The sequence below is a fragment of the Malaclemys terrapin genome, chromosome 3, assembly GCF_027887155.1.
Source record: "Malaclemys terrapin pileata isolate rMalTer1 chromosome 3, rMalTer1.hap1, whole genome shotgun sequence".
In the NCBI taxonomy this organism is placed as follows: Eukaryota; Metazoa; Chordata; order Testudines; family Emydidae; genus Malaclemys; species Malaclemys terrapin.
The window spans coordinates 200,709,387-200,717,688 of record NC_071507.1 but is presented as its reverse complement, the minus strand read 5'-3'; positions in this window follow the sequence as shown (position 1 = coordinate 200,717,688).

Genomic DNA, 8,302 nt, shown 5'->3' with positions numbered 1-8,302 from the left:
GAATACAAGAGTCACCGAAGAAGAAGACATTTTGATTACGAGACACGTAATCAATCCCATAAGAGACCCCAAACAACAATTCAAAGTTGAATTCTTTAACCAGGTGCTAGATTGTGCAATCAGTCAGTTGAAGAACGTTTCATGCAGCTCAAGGAACACAGCAGTATATTTGGGATGTTGTATGATATTCCAAAACTCCTCACTATACCTGAAGAAGACCTACACCAGCAATGCAGGGCACTAGAGACAATGTTAACACATGGTGACATGCACGATATTAATGTGCGTGATTTAGGTGATGAACTGAAAGCTCTTTCAAGATACATTTCAGCAGGATCAACTCCAAAGGCTGTTCTGGAATATATGTGCACAAATAAGATGACCACCCTCTTTCCAAATGCTTTTGTTGCTCTGCACATACTTCTAACACTTCCTGTAACAGTTGCTAGTGAAGAGTGCAGCTTTTCCAAGCTAAAGTTAATAGAAAACACATCTACTCTCCACAATGACACAGGAGAGGCTGGTCGGCCTTACAACCATCTCAATAGAGCATGAGCTGGCCCAGACTGTGGACCTGCAGGAAGCAGTTCAAATTTTTGCAACCAAGAAGGCACGGAAAGCACCACTTTGATTATTCAAACAGATAAAAAAGCCAGTGTTTACTATGCAGACAAGAAAAGTTACATTTGCTGGTCAGGCGTTTGAAAGTTAAGTGTTACTTAAATTTTTTGAACAAGGCATTTTAAGTTGTTAGTTCTCCTTTATTGGGGTAGGTAGCAGAGCAGTATCATGAGAGGAGTAGAACAGGAAGAAGGCAGAATTGAAACCTTTCAAAGTTTTGGCCCAAGCGAGGGGGCATGGGGACGTCATTTGAGCTCCCCGCCTCAGGTGCCAAAATGTTGTGGGCTGGCCCTGGTTGTGACCCTCCTTTCATGGGACAAGTTTGCTGTCAGCTTGCCTCTTAGGTGAAGGACCAAGTGTGTTCTTTTGCCTCCCAGGAAATAGATGTCCCATTGTTTGTCTTCATTCATAAACAGAACACCTCCCAGTGCTGTTTTATTTCTTCCTGTAGATTTTCTGTCTTGTAGATTTTGCAGCCTTTCAGTTGGCCCCTGGATCAGTATGCAAACAGGCCTCCATTGTGAGGTGTACAATACACAATACACACATGTCCAGACAGGGAGATAAGATTCTGTCACCTCTTCCCTGAAAGGAACATCTCCAAGATATGTCACCTCCTGGTGACTTGCCTGAACACCAAGACCATAAGAACATAATTTTCAGTCTAGACACATAACTCTTTAAATATCTGTCCTGACGTCTCACAATGGTTATGATGACCAGTGGGCTACTGGCTCTCGGTAGAGACCTCACATGCCACCCTTTTGGGAACTATTATGCTTACATCTGAGAGAGGAATCCCTGTAAAATGGTCACAGGGTCCACTCACCGCGAGTAGTGCCTCCTCCTCACTGCCATGGGGATTAGCTCTGGTCAAGCGTTGCAGCCTCCGCAGGCAGTGTCTCCCCCATTGTTCTCTCACACTCTATGCAACTCAGGGGGTTCCCTCTTGGTGGCTTGGCCCTCCAGCCAGGTCACTATGTGTGTTTCCCCTCCTGTGGGTATCAAAGTCTTTCCGGAACAAATCATCCCAGGCCGTCCACTATCTTTTGTCTGGTCTAGGACACATCCTCAGTGGCCAGTAGAGGAACCCAGGCCTGCCCTCCACTCTGGGTTTGGTTCAGGGGCCCTCCAATCAGCTGCCAAGATCATCACTATCCTACCTCACTGCTTTCCCCCAGAGCCTTTCCTACCTTACCGGCTCTCCCCCGCTTTTCTGGGTTCGCTGGCCCAAACTCTCTCCTCCCAGGGAGTAACTGTAGGCTACTTATCTCTAGCCCCCAACATACCTCCCTTCTTCCAGGGAGTGTGATTGCAGACTATTTCCCGTGCAGGCCCTCTCTGCTCTCAGCTCCTGGGTTTTATAAAGTCCCTTCCCCTTCCTGTCCAGCTGAGCCTCATGTCTAAATAATTCCCTGCTCCCTGGCTTCTCCTTCAGGTAATTGGCCTACCTGGCCACCTTACCCCCTTCCAGCCTTGTGTGGTGCGGACACGCCATCAGCAAAACCCTATGCAACCTCCCGTGCCTTCTGCCAGTTCACACCAAGAAGTGCCTGGGTCACACCGTTACACAACAGTGCTACGTGAGTAATAATAGTTAAGGATATGGTTTAGTCAGGGAGGTCACAGAAGTCACGGATTTCCACGACTTTACCAGGACTCCGTGACTTTGGCTTCAGCTGTCAGCGGCGGGGCCGGAGTCGGGGCTCTGCATCACCCCTGCCACCCTGTAGCTTCAACCAGGGCCAGAGCCAGGCCCGTGTGTGCCCCTGCCTCTTGCGGCTTTGGCCAGTGCTGGAGTTGGGGCTGTGTGCCCCCTCCCCCACCATGGCTTCGGCTGAGACTGGAGCAAGAGATGCAGTTGTGTACCCTCACCCCCGACGCATGGCTTTGGCCGGAGTTGTGCGCCCCCTCCGCCCCCAGCCCCTGTGGGGCTGTCATTCCTTTGCCCCTCCCCCCAGCCCTCTCTACCCCAGTTATTTTTAGTAAGAGTCACTGGACAGGTTACGGCTCCTGTGAATTTTAGTTTATTGCCCATGACCTGGCCGTGATTTTTACTAAAAATAACCCTGAAAAAATTCTGAACCTTAACAATAGTGTTCCCCTTTAGCCCAAGTGGTTAGCCAATATTTGGGACTCTGAGGGGTTGTTTCTATAGGAGGAGAAATTGGTGATATGAGTCGGGTATTTCTTTGGTGCAATCCTGTTTATTTACAAGGAGAGACATACAGTCCAGTTTCCCTGAACACAGTAGGAACAAACAAAAGGAGGCAGTTTCCTTGCTCAGAGTTCCAAGCTTGCCTTTCCAGCCAGCACTCTGCCCAAAAGAAGCTCTCTCTCTTTACTTCCTCTCAGGTCCACACTGCCAGTTCTTTCTGGTTTTCTCCTATGTTTTCTGGGTTGCTTTCTGCTTCTGTCAGACACAGACACACACAGTTGCACTCCAATATGCCCCAGCCCCTGCATTTGCAGTCAGTTCCCAGGGAAATTCCTCTAAGTCTCCGACTTAGGCCTGGTCTACTCTATGAGTTTAATTCGAATTTAGCAGCGTTAAATCAAATTAACCCTGCACCCATCCACACAACAAAGTCATTTCTTTCGAAATAAAGGGCTCTTAAAATCGATTTCTGTGCTCCTCCCCGACGAGCGGAGTAGCGCCGAAATTGATATTGTCATTTCGAATTAGGGTTAGTGTGGCCGCAATTCGATGGTATTGACCTCCGGGAGCTATCCCATAGTGCACCATTGTGACCGCTCTGGACAGCAATCTGAACTCGGATGCACTGGCCAGGTAGACAGGAAAAGCCCCGCGAACATTTTAATTTTATTTCCTATTTGCCCAGCGTGGAGAGCACAGGTGACCACAGAGAGCTCATCAGTACAGGTAACCATGCAGGCTAATAATCTAAAAAGAGCACCAGCATGGACTGTACGGGAAGTACTGGATCTGATTGCTATATGGGGAGAGGATTCAGTGCTAGCAGAACTTCGTTCGAAAAGATGAAATGCCAAAACTTTTGAAAAAATCTCCAAGTGCATGATGGAAAGAGGCCACAATAGGGACTCAGATCAGTGCCACGTGAAAGTCAAGGAGCTCAGACAAGCCTATCAAAAAACAAAGGAGGCAAACGGTTGCTCCGGGTCGGAGCTGCGGACATGCCGCTTCTACGCCGAGCTGCATGCAATTCTAGGGGGGCCGCCACCACTACCCCACCTCTGACCGTGGATTCTGAGGCGGGGGTAATCTCACCAGCCACACCTGAGGATTCTGCGGATGGGGAAAAGGAGGACGACGAGCTTGTGGAGAGCACACAGCACTCCGTTCTCCCCAACAGCCAGGATCTTTTTATCAGCCTGACTGAAGTACCCTCCCAAGCCAGTATCCAAGACCATGACCCAATGGAAGGGACCTCAGGTGAGTTTACCTTTTAAAATATGAAACTTGTTTTAAAAGCAAGTGTTTTTTAATGATTACTTTGCCCTGAGGACTTGAGATGCATTTACGGCCAGTACAGCTACTGGAAAAGTCTGTTAACGTGTCTGGGGATGGAGCGGAAATCCTCCAAGGACATCTCCGTGAAGCTCTCCTGGAGGTACTCCAAAAGCCTTGCCAGAAGGTTTCTGGGCAGTGCAGCCTTATTCCGTCCTCCATGGTAGGACACTTGACCACGCCATGCTTGCAGCAAGTAATGTGGTATCATTGCATAACAAAGCCTGGCAGCATATAGTCCCGGTGTTTGCTGGCATTTAAGCAACATCCTTTCTTTATCTTGCTGTGTAATCCTCAGGAGAGTGATATTGCTCATGGTAACCTGGTTGAAATCCGGGAATTTAATTAAGGGGACAGAGGTGGCTGTTCCTACTGGGCTGTTTGCCTGTGGCTGAAAAGAAATCCTTCCCTGCAGTTAGCCGGGGGGGGGGGGGGAATTGGCCCTGAGCTTTTCGCGTTTGGCTAGCAGGGATCTTCCCTGATACCAGCCACGTGGGGGTGGGAGGGATAAAGCGATCATCCAGAGAATTGGATGGGGGGAGTTAGTTTGTTTTCTGCTGCTGAAGGTTAACAGGAAAACCGCAGCACTCAATGGGCTTTGCTTGGTATGTGGGAAAGGAGGGCGCAGAAGCCGAAAGACAATGTCTTACCATGGCCGCATGCAAGCCGAATTCTGTTGCCTGGAACTGCGTCTGTGATCTCTAGCAGCAAAGCCACAGGCACTCAATATTAAGAGGCAAAATGCGATCTTGCACAGAAATCACATGTGCTATGTAATGTGAATAGTGTTGTTCGTGAAAGAGTATAAGCATTGTTCTGTAAAATGTATCTTTTTAAAAAATTCTCTCCTTTTTTCCCTCCCTCCAGCAGCTGCAAATTTTTCAAGCCTCCCTCCTCCGTCCCGAAGGCTATCTCAGATAAGACGTCGGAAAAAGAGGACGCAAGATGAGATGTTCGCGGAAATCATGGAATCCACCCGCAGTGAAAGAGCTCATCTGAATGAGTGGAAGGACACGGTTTCAAAGTATAGGAAAGATGCCAGTGAACATGAGGACAGGAGGGACCAACGTGAGGACATGAGGGACCAACGTGAGGAGAGGAGAGACGCTCGAGATGAGAGGTGGCGGCAGGAAGATCAGAGGAGGCAGGATGCAACGCTGGAGCTGCTGCGTGAGCAAATAGACATGCTCCGGCGTCTGATGGAGCTTCAGGAACGGCAGCAGGATCACAAACTGGCACTACAGCCCCTGTATAGTCCCCCTTCCCCCTCCCCATGTTCCATAGCCTCCTCACCCAGACGTGTAAGAACGCGGGGGGGGGGGAGGGGAGGAGGCTCCGTGCACCCTCCCATTCCACCCCAGTGGACAGCCCAAGCAAAAGGCTGTCATTTTTTAAACCTTTTTTTAGTGGCCTTTTCCTTCCTGCTGATCCTTCTCCCAAACCCCACCCGGGTTCTCTCCCTCTTTTTATAATCAGTGTTCACCCAGGAAAAAAGGCGCAAAACGGTTGTCTGCTGTTGGTTTCATGGAGGGAGGGGTGAGGCTGTACCCAGAACCACCTGCGACAATATTTTTTGCCCCATCAGGCACTGGGATCTCAACCCAGAATTCCAATGGGCAGGGGAGCCTGCGGGAACTATGGGATAGCTATGGGATAACTACCCACAGTGCAACGCTCCGGAAATCAACGCTAGCCCCAGTACATGGATGCACACTGCCGAATTAATGTGCTTAGTGTGGCCGCATACATTCGACTTTATACAATCTGTTTCCAAAATTCGAATTCTGTAAATTCGGATTAATCCCATAGTGTAGACATACCCTTAGTTGTAGTACAGGCCTTCCATGTGGCCATTGCTTTGGGTGGTGGCTTCTATTGTTTCAGCTATCTTATTCCATAGAGGAGCTTAATTGATTATTTTATTGAGCCACAATGAAGGGCAGATAGCATGAGATCTGTGATGGTCCATATATCAAAGACAGGCTTGCTGGCAGCTACCAACACCTCCAGCATAACACATAATGAATAGCATAATGAAATCATCTCTAATGGATCTGTGAATGGCTGTGAACTGCAATACCAGATCAGACCAGTGGTCCATGTAGTCTGATATCTTGCCTCTGACAGTGGCCAGCAGCAGATGCTTCTGAAGACAGGCTCATAGTAAACAGCGATGCATCAACATACTCACGTCTACTAGCTGTCCTTTATCCACTATTTTGTTGACTCCCTTAAAGAATTCTAGCAGATTGGAAAGGTATGATTTTCTTTTACAGAAGAGATGCTGGTTTATCCCCATTATACCATCTACTTCTCTTCCCCTGCACCAAACTTTTGGGAAGAGGTTGGGCTGAGGGCTGGAGGGGTATGGGTTTAATTTATTATCCTCATTCTACCTGGCTGATATTTACTTACGTGTCAAAGGTGGGATGGGCTATCCTTTACATTTTGTATTTTAACTGAGGAACGTATGAACTACAATCCCTGACTGGACCAATATCCTGGCCCCAGCAGTGCTCACTATCAGACTGTTCAGAGGGAGGTATAAGAAACGCTGCACTAGGTAGTAACAGAATTACCTACCCAAAGGAAAAGTTTTCTTCTAACCTTCTTAGTCACAGGTCAGCTAATGGCTAGTCAGATGGTGAGTCATAAGCAACGCTCATAGTCATGATAATAATAATGAATAATGATAGTACCTAGCTCTTATATAATGCTTTTATTCAGTAGATCTCAAAGTGCTTCACAACCTTTAATGTATTTATCCTCACAACACCCTGTGAGATAGAGAAGCAAAATAGGCTTGTTTTAGGGCTAGTCTACACTGGCAATGTTAAAGCACTGCAGCGGCAGCGCTTTAACATGGCTAGTGTGGTCGCGGCAGAGCGCTGCGAGAGAGCTCTCCCAGCGCTCTAAAAAAACCACCTCCACGTGGGGCGTAGCTACCAGCGCTGGCAGCACGGCTCCCAGCGCTGGTGCGCTGTCTACACTGGCGCTTTGCAGCACTGAAACTTGCTGCGCTCAGGGGATGTTTTTTCACACCCCTGAGCCAGAAAGTTGCAGCGCTGTAAAGTGCCCTTTACAAGCCCTTATTGTTACCTCATTCACTTCCTCCCCCTTTTGCCACCACCTGTTTTGTTCACGTGCTGCATTTGTGTTGTAACTTGAAATGTAACGCTATGTAAGTGTGGAAGGGATGTAAACCCTCAGTCTTCAGAGAATAAATATTATCATCATTTATTTGCATTATAGTAGCACGTAAGGTCTCCAAACAGGTATCAGCGCTTGGTTGTACTAGGCACCTACAGACATGTATTAAAAAGATAATCCTTGTCCAGCTCAGCTGAGCAACGATACCTGTTTGGAGTCCTTACTTGCTACCATAGTGCAAATAAATAATAATTATTGTCCTCTGAAGACAGTGGGTTTATATCCCTTCCAAAATGACTTACATTGTAAGCTCCTTACAGCAGGGGCTGTCTTTTTATTCCGCTTCAGGCTCATCTCTAATTTTTATTTCTTAAACTAAACAGAGCAGACAGACGATCAGTTTCATAGGTGGAGGTTGGACACTGGGAAGTGATCCGAAGCCGTGACTTCATCTGCTGCCTGGTCCAGGGCTAAACAGAAACACAATGCAGTTTCTGGAGAGGTGCACCCTCATAGTACATGGTATATAGTTTTTGCATCGGGCTGTTTGTTAAAGGCATATGAAATCCCTTTCCAAGTGAGCTACAATATAAATATATTTTCCTGCTCATTTGTTGCTAGGCTAATGTTGTGAAACAGCAGAATAGTCCATTTGCAATTGTAATGTGGGGCACCCGGCATAAGCATGCTAATGTCTAGTGCTGGCTGCAGGGCCTGCAGATTGGCAGCTGGCACTTTAGGTATAACCCTTAAAGCTTATTAAATTGATTAGTCTTTGGAGTTGTCTAAATCTTTCCTCCAATGCCATGTTTATGGGCACGAGACCTACAAATTGCTCTCCTGAAATAAATCAGGATGCCTTTCAGAGGGCTTACACCTGATCTAAGCCATCCAGCAGTAGTGCCATCTCCACAGTTTTAAAAGGACAGTTTTAAGTAATACGCTAATTTTGTTTTAAATTTCCCTGGCTTTTCGTTCTTGGAAGATTAACACCCGAGGGAGGGATTGGATGGCTTGGAGGATTTGTATTGGACTAAAGAT